Source organism: Chiloscyllium plagiosum, chromosome 9 (assembly GCF_004010195.1).
Source record: "Chiloscyllium plagiosum isolate BGI_BamShark_2017 chromosome 9, ASM401019v2, whole genome shotgun sequence".
Classification (NCBI taxonomy): domain Eukaryota; kingdom Metazoa; phylum Chordata; class Chondrichthyes; order Orectolobiformes; family Hemiscylliidae; genus Chiloscyllium; species Chiloscyllium plagiosum.
In genome coordinates, this window is record NC_057718.1 from 4,546,848 (window position 1) to 4,559,394 (window position 12,547).

Genomic DNA, 12,547 nt, shown 5'->3' on the forward strand with positions numbered 1-12,547 from the left:
GGAGTGGCACTGAGAGTGGGGTCTACAGGGGAGGGAGCACCAATATCTAAAATCTACAAGCAACTGTCAAAGATGGTCTATATTCAAACCAGTTTTTAATTCCATTTATTAATGAATTCACATTTCACCATCTGGTAGGATTTGAACTCATGTCCCCAGATGATTAGCCTGGGGTTCTGGTTTCCTGAACCAATGACAGTGCCATAACACCTTTGCCACTTTGTTTTGACCTCTCCCTGTGTTTGATTTTACTTTTTATGCCAAGAGGGGTTTATGGGGATTCTTGCAAGTATTTGGAACAGTATCACGGAGTTGGGATGATCTGTTGGGTTTTCAGATAGGTTAAGTTTTTCAGTTAGGTAAAAACAATGACTGCAGATGCTGGAAACCAGATTCTGGATTACAGTGGTGCTGGAAGAGCACAGCAGTTCAGGCAGCATCCGAGGAGCAGCAAAATCCATGTTTCGGGCAAAAGCCCTTCATCAGGAAGTTTTTCAGTTATTCACTTTTGTCTTTCATTTGATAATTGTGTAAATAAATTCAGATTTGCTTAAAACAATGTGGTTTGACCAACTGCATCCCTCCTGGAATATCTACTTTACAGCTACTGAAAACAAATATCAAAGTTAGGGTCTGGATTACTTTCGTGCAATGTTTTGAGGCAGTCTGACCTGGTCCATCCCACAATGCTCTATCCCCTGGATGTGAGAGTCTGGACATAGAGCACAGTTCTCTGCCAGTAGATAGTATTTTGGCCTCTCAGCAAGATCCAACATATGGATGGTCACAATATTGAACACAGAACATGGAATAAGACAGGAATAGGCCCTTTGGCCCATCATGTGTGTGCCGATCATGAAACTAATCCCATCTGCCTGCACATGGCCAGTATCACTTTATTCCCAACCTGTCCATATGTCTGTCCAAACCCTCTTAGATCTTGCTATTATATCTGTTTCTACCAACTCCCCCAGCAGGGCATTCCAGGTACCGACCACCGTGTGTAAAAAGCTTACCTCACACATCACCCTTAAACACTTCTCCCTCTCACCCTAAACCTTTACCCTTTACTATTTGATGTTTTCATCCTGGGAAAAACAATCGGACTATCCACGCCTTTTGGAATTTTATATACTTCTATCAGGTCACCACTCAAGCCTCTGATGCTCCAGCAAAAACAATCCAAGTTTCTCCAACCCCTCCTTACAGATTAGTACACTCCAATACAGGAAACATCCTGGTAAACCTGAAAACCAAAGAAGTTCAAGTACATAATTATTTGAAGATTGTGTCACTGGTAGACATGGCAGCATGGTGGGTCAGTGGTTAGCACTGCTGCCTCACAGCACCAGAGACCCGGGTTCGATTCCCACCTTGGGGCTGACTGTGTGGAGTTTGCACATATCCCCGTGTCTGTGTGGATTTCCTTTGGGTGCTCCAGTTCCCTCCCACAATCCAAAGATGTACAGGTCAGGTGAATTGGCTATGCTAAATTACCCATAAAGTTAGGTGCATTAGTCAGGGATAAATAGAGGGGCTGGGTGGGTTACTCTTCGGAGAATCAGTGTTGACTTGTTGGGCCAATTGGCCTGTTTCTACACTGTAGGAATCCAAAAAAAATAAGGTGTTTGGCCCGCTTGCCTTCATTGCTCAGTCCTTTGAGTGTAGGAGTTGGGACATCATGTTGAGGTTGTATAGGACATTAAGAAAGCCTCTGCTGTTGTAATGTGTCCTGGTCTTAGGAAGGATATTATTAAGCTGGAAAAGATTCAGAAACAATATAATAGGATGCTGTTAGGTATGGAAGGTTTGAGTTATAAAGAGAGACTGGGACTTTATTCAGTGGGGTGGAGGAGGTTGCAAGGTATATTGAGGTTATAGATAGGGTTGATGATAGGTGTCTGTACCACAGGGTGGAGCATATCAAGACTGAGGGGCATATATTATTAAGGTGAGATGAGAGAAATTTTAAAAGGATGTGAGGGGCACATCTTTTACACAGAAAGTCGTACGCGTTTGGAATGAACTTTGTCAGGAAGTGGTAGATGTGAGCACAGTTACAACGTTTAAAAGACACTAAGATAATGATTAGGAAAGGTTTGGAAGAATATGGACCAGGAGTGGGCAGGTGGAGCTAGGCTGGGTTGGGAATATGGTGGCATGGGCTGGTTGGACCAAAGGCCCGGTCTGACTCGATGACGTTGGTTAGCCTATTCTGCAATACTGTGTCCATTTCTGGTCTCCCTGTTACATGAAGGATATTATTAAGCTGGGGAAGGTTCGGAAGAGATTTATCAGGATATTGCTGGGACAGGAGGGATTGGGTTCTAAGGAGAGGCTGGGACTTTTTCACCAGAGCGTGGGAGGTCAAGAGGTGACCGTATAGAGGTGTATAAAATCATGAGGGGTACAGATAAGGTGAATGGCAGGTGTCAATTCCCTCGTGTAGGGGATTTCAAGACTAGGGTCATATTTTGAAGGTGAGAGGAGAAAGTTTTAAAAGAAGACATGAGGGCCAATATTTTACACAGAGAATGGCTCGTGTGTGCAATGACCTTCCGGAGGAAGTGGTGGATGCAGGCACAGTTACAACGTTTAATAGACACTTGGATAAGTTCATGAAAAGGAAAGGTTTGGAGTGATATGGGCCAGGAGTGGGCAGGTGGCAGTAGTTTAGTTTGGGATTATGTTTGGCAGGGACTGGTTAGACTGAAGGGTCTGTTTCCATGCTATATGACTCTAGAGCTGCAGATGTTGGAAATTAGAAACAAGACAGAAATTACTGGAGAAATCCAGCAGGTCTGACAGCATCTGCGGAGAGAAAGTAGAGTTACTGTTCCAGGTCCCGTGACTCTTCAGGGGTTCTGAAGAATGGTCAATGGACCTCAAACTGGGTGCTCCTTTTCCTCCCATAGTCCAAAGATGCGAAGGGTAGGTGGATTGCTCATTCTAAATTGCCTTATATGTCCAGGTATGTGCAGGCTAGGTGGATTGGTGATGGTAAATGTAAGGTTAGAGGGATAGGTTTTCAGTTACCAGTGACATCAAAGGGTATGAGATAGCACTTGAATTTGGCATGGAGGAAGAGAGTTTATCATGGAGTAGAATGTTGCAGTAGGTTCAAGGAGCTGAATGGCCTATTCCTGTTCCTCTGCCCAGTCCAATCAAATGCCAACATCAAGCTGCTATGTGGATGGCTAGTCTGCATGCTGTATCAACTAACCAGCAGAACATTGCAGCAGCTCGAGCTATTGGCATAGTAGAGGCAGATTTATCCCCATCACATGTGAGTGTTCAACAGAGCAATGTGCAGGATGCTTTACCAACTCACACAGCCCTGTGTGACTTTGCTGATTCCAGACCATCGCTAGATAAACTCAGGTTAGATGACAGCTGTCTACACAGTGCAGCAATGGAGACGAGAGAACAGGGACGAAAAAACAAACAAAACATGATGGGAATGCATAAACCCTTTGCAAGCAGACTCTCAAACCAATGCACCAGCTGAGACCAGGTAGTGAGTGAGAATATTTTATTGTGTTTCATAAATAATTGAAGAGTTTGATTTTTACAGGCTAAATTGGTTTGATTACATTCAACAACTGGTCATTTAAAATTCAGTTCAAGGCACAATAGGTGAGACCGAAAGACAATGAACAAATCTGGTCACATTGGCGGAGAACACTGAAAAGGTGCAACTCAGTAATCACAGAGAAAGGGTTGTTCAGTTACAAGTGATCTCCAGCACAGGGTGAACTATCCTCACCCCCCTCTCTGTAATTCAATCTCTTGGCTCTGGTCTCAACAATCTCCAGATGAGACGGCTCTGCAAATAAACTACAAATTCCGACAGGTGCAAACCTTTCAGCGTTGCTTCATGTTCAGTGATCCAACTTTCTTATTTTGTAGCTCCGCCGATCAGGACTTGTGCTGTTCTACTTTGGAACCAAGCCCCCAGCCCACCTGGCACTCTCATTGACGATTGCACAGAACACCATGTTCCACCTTTAAAGTGTGGATCACAACACAGCATGGATCTTCTGTTGCTCAGTCTGGAGCTGCCGAGGGTCATTTAGCTGCTGCTCCTGGTCCACATGAGGAGCTTGGATGACCAGCAGAGATCAGGGCCAGTGACAGTCACCAGGCCATTGATGGCAGCAGAGAATAAGCAGGACAGATACCTCCCCTCAGGCACTGACACATATAGAGGCTATCGAGGAGGACTATCCACCAGGCAATGACCTGATATCACTCTCCAGGCTCAAGTTCAGCTTATTCAGTGCAACAGCCAAACTCCGACAGTCTAATACCTGAACCCCAGCTCACATCCTCTCACAGCGTAGAAGGACAAATGTCAACATGAAGCTGTTTGTTGGAGAAAAATAAAACAAAGCTAGTTCCTGTGGAATAGCCTGGAACTGGGTTGGAAATGGTGCTCAGGCTGTTCACTCTCTGGTTTTCATAACATTCAATTAGATTAGATTAGAAATCCGGTGCTCCGGTTTCCTCCCACAGTCCAAAGATGTGCAGGTCAGGTGAATTGACCATGCTAAATTGCCCGTAGTGTTAGGTAAGGGGTAAATGTAGGGGTATAGGTGGGTTACGCTTCGGCGGGTTGGTGTGGACTTGTTGGGCCGAAGGGCCTGTTTCCACACTGCAATGTAATCTAATGTAATCAATTAGGAATTATTTTATTTTATTTGATCAGAATATAACTGACCTGATTTTGTTACAGTACCTCATCTAATTCATTGCTGTCATGACTCCATCCAATAGTAATCCACTGGCCAGTCTGTCACAAAAGCACTGATCCAATCGACACTAACTGCTTAATTGTGTTCATCGCCAGTCACTGGGGACACCTTTCAGTCTTGATATTTTCTAATTAACTAGTTCAGGGCTCTTACTGCACACTTCAGGAGCAAGTGGGACTTAGACTGAGGAAGGGAACAACATAATTCTATTCTATTCCACTGTTAATCACTGGCCTCTTTCTGTGCATCACATCCTAACACTTTCAATCATCGCTTTTAAGAGAAATGTTTGACCCTGGTATTTTACAGAAATCCACAGAACCCCAAATAGAGGTTTCCTATGACAAATGCAGAGGGTGAAAGAATGAAAATAATTGGATTATCTCTCCAAATTCCTCCCAGAGAGCCCTGGATATGAGTATCTTGTCCTATGATTGAAGTGTTTACATCAGCTCTATGATTCACATGGAGCTTGACCTCAAAAGCCAAACCACATTGAGATGTCTGTTGGCATACAGCTAACATTTAGCAAATACACATGTTCCAAAAACATAGTTAAAAGTGGAGTCGCAGGTAGATAGGATAGTGAAGAAGGCGTTTGGTATGCTTTCCTTTATTGGTCAGAGTATTGTGTACAGGAGTTGGTAGGTCATGTTGTGGCTGTACAGGACATTGGTTAGGCCACTGTTGGAATATTGCGTGCAATTCTGGTCTCCTTCCTAGCGGAAAGATGTTGTGAACTGAAAGGCTTCAGAAAAGATTTACAAGGATGTTGCCAGGGTTGGAGGATCTGAGCTACATGGAGAGGCTGAACAGGCTGAGGCTGTTTTCCCTGCTACATTGGAGGCTGAGGGGTGACCTTATAGAGGTTTACAAAATTATGAGGGGCATAGATAGGATAAATAGACAAAGTCTTTTCCATGGGGTCAGGGAGTCCAGAATTAGAGGGCATAGGTCTGGGTTAAGAGGGGCAAGATTATAAAAGAGACCTAAGGGGCAACTTTTTCACGCAGAGGGTGGTACATGTATGGAATGAGCTGCCAGAGGATGTGGTGGAGGCTTGTACGATTGCAACATAAAAGAGGCATTTGGATGGGTATATGAATAGGAAGGGTTTGGAGGGATATGGGCTGGGCACTGGCAGATGGGACTAGATTGAGTTGGGATATCTGGTCGGCATGGACGGGTTGAACCAAAGGGTCTGTTTCCATGCTGTTACATCTCTATGACTCCATACAATCAGGAGCAGAAAGGATCAAAGAATGGTTGGGGGGGTGGGGGAGCAGTGTTTGATGGTGAATATCTGCCCTCGAAAAGGCTTATAATGAAGGATCTGAAAACTGGAAGACAATCACAACACCCTGGAGAACAGGAGGTCTTTGAGTGCAGTTACCAAAGCAAAGCAAAGAAATTATGTGGAGGAGCTGGTGTTGGACCAGGGTGGACAAACTCAGAAGTCACATGACACCAGGTTATAGTCCAACAGGTTTATTTGAAATCACAAGCTTTCGGAGCACTGCTCCATTGTCAGGTGGGGTAGACCATGCCTGTGTGCTTCCCTCCACTTCACTTACCAAAGGAGCAGCATTCTGAAAGCTTGCGATTTCAACTAAACCTGTTGGACTATAACCTGGTGTCATGTGACTTCTGATACTTAATGAAACACGCTCATCTCCATGAGGAAGAAACTTAGAAATTGGTGTCCATCCTCAGAACTTCAGATGGCATATTCAATACTTGGTTTGATTACTTGATCTTTACTGATACTAGTTAGACCCTTACAAAAGTAAAACGCTGCAGATGCTGAAAATCTGATATAAACACACTGCTTCAAAACATTAACTCTGTTCCAGATCCTACCTGACCAGATAATAATTCACTGCATTTTCAGTGCTTATTCCATTTGGCTCCTTTTGGCCTGTTCCCCAAATCTAATTCTGTGGATCCACCTTACCTAGAAAATAGGAGTGCGAGTAGGCCATTCAGCCATGTTATGCCATGCACTATGACCATGGCTGACCATCGAACTCAGCAGCCTGTTCCTGCCTTTCCCCCATATCCTTTAATCCCTTTAGGCCCAAGTTCTATATCTAACTCCTTCTTGAAATCTTTGATGCTTTGGTCTCACCTGCTCCCTGTGGCAGAGAATTCCAGTCTCCCCACTCCCTGGATGAAGACATTTCTCCTCACCTCAATCCCAAGTGGTTTACGCTGTAACTTCAGTCTGTCTGTGACCCTTGGTTCTGGGCTCCCCAGTCATTGGGAACACCTTTCCTGTATCTAACTTGTATAGCCCTGTTAGGATTCTATAGGTTTCTATGAGATCTCCCCTCACCCAATCTTCCAAATACCAACGAATGCAATCCTATCGATTCAACATCTCCTCGTGTGTCAGTCCTACCATCCCAGGAATCAATCTTTGCTGCATTCCCTCAACATTCCCTACAGGGTTGGCAATGGCCCAGTTGGTATTATTGCTAGGCTATTAATTCAGAGACTGTAGTAATGTCCTGAGGACCTGGGTTCAAAATATGGCAGATGCTGGAATTTGAATTCAACAACAGTCTCAAAATAACAGTCAAAGATGACCATGGAAACAATTACCAACTGTCAGCAGGAAAACACCATCTGGTTCACTAATATACTTTACAGAAGGAAATTTGCCATCCTTACCTGGTCTGGCCTACATGTGACTCCATACCCACAGGAATGTGGTTGATCCTTAACTGCCCAACCAGTGATACCCATTTCCAAGAATGAATAAAATAAAAACTTTCCTCTGATAAGGAGACCAATACTGCACCTCATACTTTGCCTCATATCTCTGAATGTGTGATTCACAAAAATCTCTTAATCTCATGTTTAAAATGAACAACTGATTCACCATCAGTTTCCATTGTGTAAGAAAGTTACACTGCTATACGAAGAAATGTTTCCAAGTGACAATCCTAAAGGTTCTGGCTCACAGTTTAGGGTGTGCCTGTCTTCCTGGTCTTTCCAATTGGCACAGAGTGTGTCTCTCTTTATCTGTTCACCCTGATATCTTGGATAAAACAGCCCTGTAACTTTCTAAAAACAGCAAATACCACACAACTCTGTACATTCTCTCTTAGCAATTTAATATTTATAATTCAGATACCAATGTGATCAAATTGACAAAGCAAGGCCAGGAAAATCCTTAAAATGGCACCACAGTTTGGGTCATTGGCATTTTCTGATGTGTAGCTTTCTACATGATCATCTATACGTTTAAAGAAGAGGTGAATAGCTGAGGGCTTATCACAGGTCCTTGCAGGACCATCACTACTCCCATCTTGTACATCAACTCCCTGTCCATTCACCCAATTCCTTCCCAAGGCTCAGCTAATATCGTAACCAACTGAATGACCTGATACGAAGGTGCCAGTGTTGGATTGGAGTGGACTAAGTCAGCAGTCACATGACACCAGGTTATAGTAAACCAGGTTTATTTGAAATCACAAGCTTTCAGAGCCCACCTGACAAAGCAGCAGTGCTCCACAAGCTTACGATTGCAAATAAAGCTGTTGGACTCTAACCTGGTGTGGTTTAAGCTGAATGACCAGCCAACAATTGCAAAAGCTACAACTTTAGCTGACAGTCTTCCACAGGACTTTTTAAATGCCTGTTGGAAGTCTGTAAACAAAATATTGAAAGGTTAAGTATCTGTCCAGTAGCTAACACTAGATCATGCCTCTGATGTGAAATTCTCCAGTCACTGTGTAAACCTTGGGTCCAGCTATTTACACAGTGTGAACAGGGAAGGTTTACTTCAGCACGTAAGCAGCTACCGAACACAGGGATTAGAGAATACAACAGGGAGAAAGAATGAAAACTGAACAGCCTCACAGTAAACAGCAAGTAAATCAGTACAACATTCAGAATGCCCGAGCGAGTGCAGTGAGGCAGCCCCATAGCACAGTTAGAGATGCGGACCTGACAATTTGCAGCGTGCAAATCAGTAAGGACACAGGGTCAAACCAACAACATGCAGTAGCACAGGACACGTTAGTGAACTTTAGGCTGTTAAAGATTCTTACACAATAAATGCAAATAAACCAAATGCTTATTTAGTGGGGAATGAAAAGTACAACTGAAAGAGCAGACAGAAGTATCAATGGAACAGAACAGGACACAGAAACAAGTTAAAGGAGCTGCTGAATAAGGCTTTATGAGATTGACAGTTTGAGAAAGTAAGGGAATTGAAAGTGATGGAGATACTGCGTGACCTCTTAGCAAATAGTTGAGGAGGTGGATTGGACAAGGGGGTCCTATTTCTGCTCATGTTTCTCATGTTCAAGATATTAGGATATTTACAGCAGTGTTTATCATTCCCTGTTCCTCATTTCCAAACATTGGGCTGTTACAGCAGCTTGGAAGAATGAAGCCTCCATGACATGATGGTTACGACAAACACAAACACAGGGCAGTGACTCAGGGATGTTTTGCAATCTGTGCAATATTGGCGGCACGGTGGCACAGTGGTTAGCACTGCTGCCTCACAGCGCCAGAGACCCGGGTTCAATTCCCGCCTCAGGCGACTGACTGTGTGGAGTTTGCACATTCTCCCCGTGTCTGCATGGGTTTCCTCCGGGTGCTCCGGTTTCCTCCCACAGTCCAAAGATGTGCAGGTCAGGTGAATTGGCCATGCTAAATTGCCCGTAGTGTTAGGGTAGGGGGATGGGTGGGTTGCGCTTTGGTGGGGCGGTGTGGACTTGTTGGGCCGAAGGGCCTGTTTCCACACTGTAAGTAATCTAAAAAAAATTCCCCCTCCCCACCTCTTCAAACAGTGTCAATCACAGTCTCCCACGTGATTTCCCTCCCATTTTAAGGCCTGCAGCTTTGTATTTCATCGACACAGATCAGTCACTGAGAAGTTGTTAATAGGATGCTAATTATATTAATAAGGGGCATGTTTTAATTATGTACCTACAGCACTGATAGAGACTGACAGAACACCGGAGTGGTTGGTAGGCAGCAAATATACTTCATACAGTATTGGGTAAATACAACTCGTGTCTAGTTCCACACTTCACCAAATGGTTTGGGATTATGTTATCAGACGTACGTGAAGTCCGGGATTTGTATGGAGTCCAAGACTTACATGTGCTCGATATGGCAAGTTAATGAGACTAGGCAAGGCAACGATATCAACGAAACAGCTCTGATGGACAAATATAAGAACAGGATATGGTATATCAATAGGTAACTCATCAAAACCAACAGCACTGAGCAATGTCAGCATGATCAGATCTGGAGATGAAGCCAGAGTCCCAGTAGGTGGAAGAGATGTGAAAGATGGTTCTTCTGCATTGTTATCATCTTATGTAAGGTACAACCACTGCTGGAGCACTGGGACCCATCTAGATCAATGCTCCAGCATTTATTGCCCATCCCTCGTTGCCCCTTGAGAAGGTGGTGGTGAGCTGCCTTCTTGAACTGCTGCAGTCCACCTGCTGTGGGTGTACCCACAATGCCATTAGAGGTGGAATTCCAGGCTTTTGACCCAGTAACACTGAAGGAATGATCCTAGTTTTGCCAGGGCTCATGGATGGCCAGAGTTGAATCGTCAAATATGTTTGAAGTCTGTCCCAATGAAGACTGTAGTAGGGCTACAAAATATGATAGATACTTTGCTCAGTTTGAAAGTGGGATGTCACCCCTACAAATATTCTACAGTAATTACTGTTACTGAGGGGCTGTTCGGAACAGATTGATCAGGTATATCCATCCCTCATCAACCACTACTGACCCGTGGGGGCGGGGAGATAGTGACAGGAGTTTTCAACACCTCATAAGGTCTGCAGTCAACTCCCTCCTGACCATATGTCACTGTGTCATTACCTCTGCTGGGCTTGTTCGGGCTGTGGGATAATGGTGATAGTGTTGTCTGAGACTTTAGCAATGAGATCTTTGCTGTGTGTGAAATTTCCATTTCCTGTCAATTCTCTGTTTCGACTGGCTCGTCCGGCTTTACTGAAGAGTCAACCATTTTGCTGTCGGTCTGGAGTTACGTGTAGGCCAGAGCAAATGAGGATGGCAGAGTTCCTCCCCTAAAACAAAGCTGATGAGCCAGACAGACAATTGAGAATAGCTACATAGTCACCAACAGACTTACTATTAATTCCAGATTTATTCATTAAAGTTTCACCATCTGCCACATTCTCACAGCATTAACCTGCTGCTCAGGATTATTCACCCAATGACAATGCAACTACATCAGCGACTACCCCCAGGAATTAAATGTCGTAAGGATTGAAAAACATTCTGGCAGCTGAACTGGATTAAAATAACTTGTGCAGCCTCAATGATCATTAAGAACAAGCAGCAGCATCTGGAAGAGACATTTCGATTGCTATGTGACAAGACGATTGTACCTTTCTGGAGAATGGTAGAACGGTTGTAGAAGATACTCAGATTTTAGGGAGAGAGCAGGACAGTGGAATCTGGCTTTGCATAGCATATACTAGCATTTCCTATGTTATAAATCCTTAGCAGCAATTCCCACAGTCTGGAAGGATGTAACAATTACAGAATTAAGCACCATGGTTCTTGTGAGACTGGCAAGTAAGCTCAGGTTGTTAATGTCGATCCTCTATCCCAGAGCTCACCAGAGTTACCTGGGTAGGGAAGAATTTCACTTCCATGTTTTCTTTAGCTCATGCTCAGGAAGAAAGGGAAGCAGTTGCGTGGAGTCCATAACTTAGCAAAACCTACGTGAACTGGGATGAGTTAAATACAGCTTTTAACATGATAAACACAATGAATGTTAGAGCCACAAATCCTCAACAGGGATGATCAAGAGAAAGCAGATATTGACCAAGTAGTACAAATCACATCATTCCAAGTTGCAGAATTCCTGATTATAAGTGGGTTAGGTTTGTCAATATCACTGTGGTAAGCATTGTTCGTGTTAAAATTTTAGACACACATACACACACAGTGCTGAGGCCACACTGTAAAGTGCAAAAATAAAAACTTATTTTCTTTAAAAAGGCACTAATTTTGCAGAAGAACTGCACTCAGGAAGTAGAGTCTGCTGAAGCTCTGTTGGCTCTGGTGTCTTCCAGGAAGAAACAGAACATGTTCTTATGTACAGGGCAGAAATAATTTCCTTCCACCCAGGGCAGCTCATCTTGTGTTCATACCAGGTATGTCCTTTAAACCAACAGGTCTTCAGTGACAGTCACACAAGGGAAACCTGGCAATGAGAACAGGGATTAATATTCTTTCTGCATGCAGCATGCTAACGTGGGAAACTGGGATGTGAATTGTCCCAGTTATATTAAGTCTATGCTATTACGTCCGCCATAAAACACTCACAATATTTAAACTGTAGTTTAATGTATAAAACATACAGAAAAAGGAATCCATTGGTAACCATAAACAATGCAAATGAAAACACTGTGCTGACTAACCAAGCTCTAACCACAAACTGAATAGAGGACTTCATCCACCAGTTCAATATCTTCATGGGTATCTCCATCCTCAAATACTGCAGGATGCCCCATAGGCGAACACATTAAAACTTAACATCATTGAGTAAAGTTAAAATTTCTGGACAATGAATAAATCTGTGCATTCAGCTTCAGGCTCCACATCTCAGAAAGGGATAACTGTGCAGCACAGGGTTGTGTCAACAGCGGAAGGGCTGAAAGCCTCCAGTGCACGGACTAATGCTGCGTTCTTTAGAGTTTCATGGTGTGGTGTTTAACATGAAAACATGATACGAGGAGGAGAGAGAGAGAGAAGAAGAGAAAAGAGAGAAAAGAGAG

The 12,547-nt window shown here is 43.7% G+C and overlaps 1 protein-coding gene across 1 annotated transcript in view; it reads right to left on the reverse strand.

Annotated features, from left to right (window-relative positions):
* Positions 1–11,567: 11,567 nt before the first annotated feature.
* LOC122552572 (V-set domain-containing T-cell activation inhibitor 1-like) overlaps positions 11,568–12,547 on the reverse strand; it is a 39,624-nt gene continuing 38,644 nt past the window's right edge. Inside the window, exon 6 of the mRNA XM_043695278.1 lies at positions 11,568–11,973. The gene's annotated coding sequence lies outside the window, so the exon portion shown is untranslated. The remainder of the gene's footprint in view (positions 11,974–12,547) is intronic.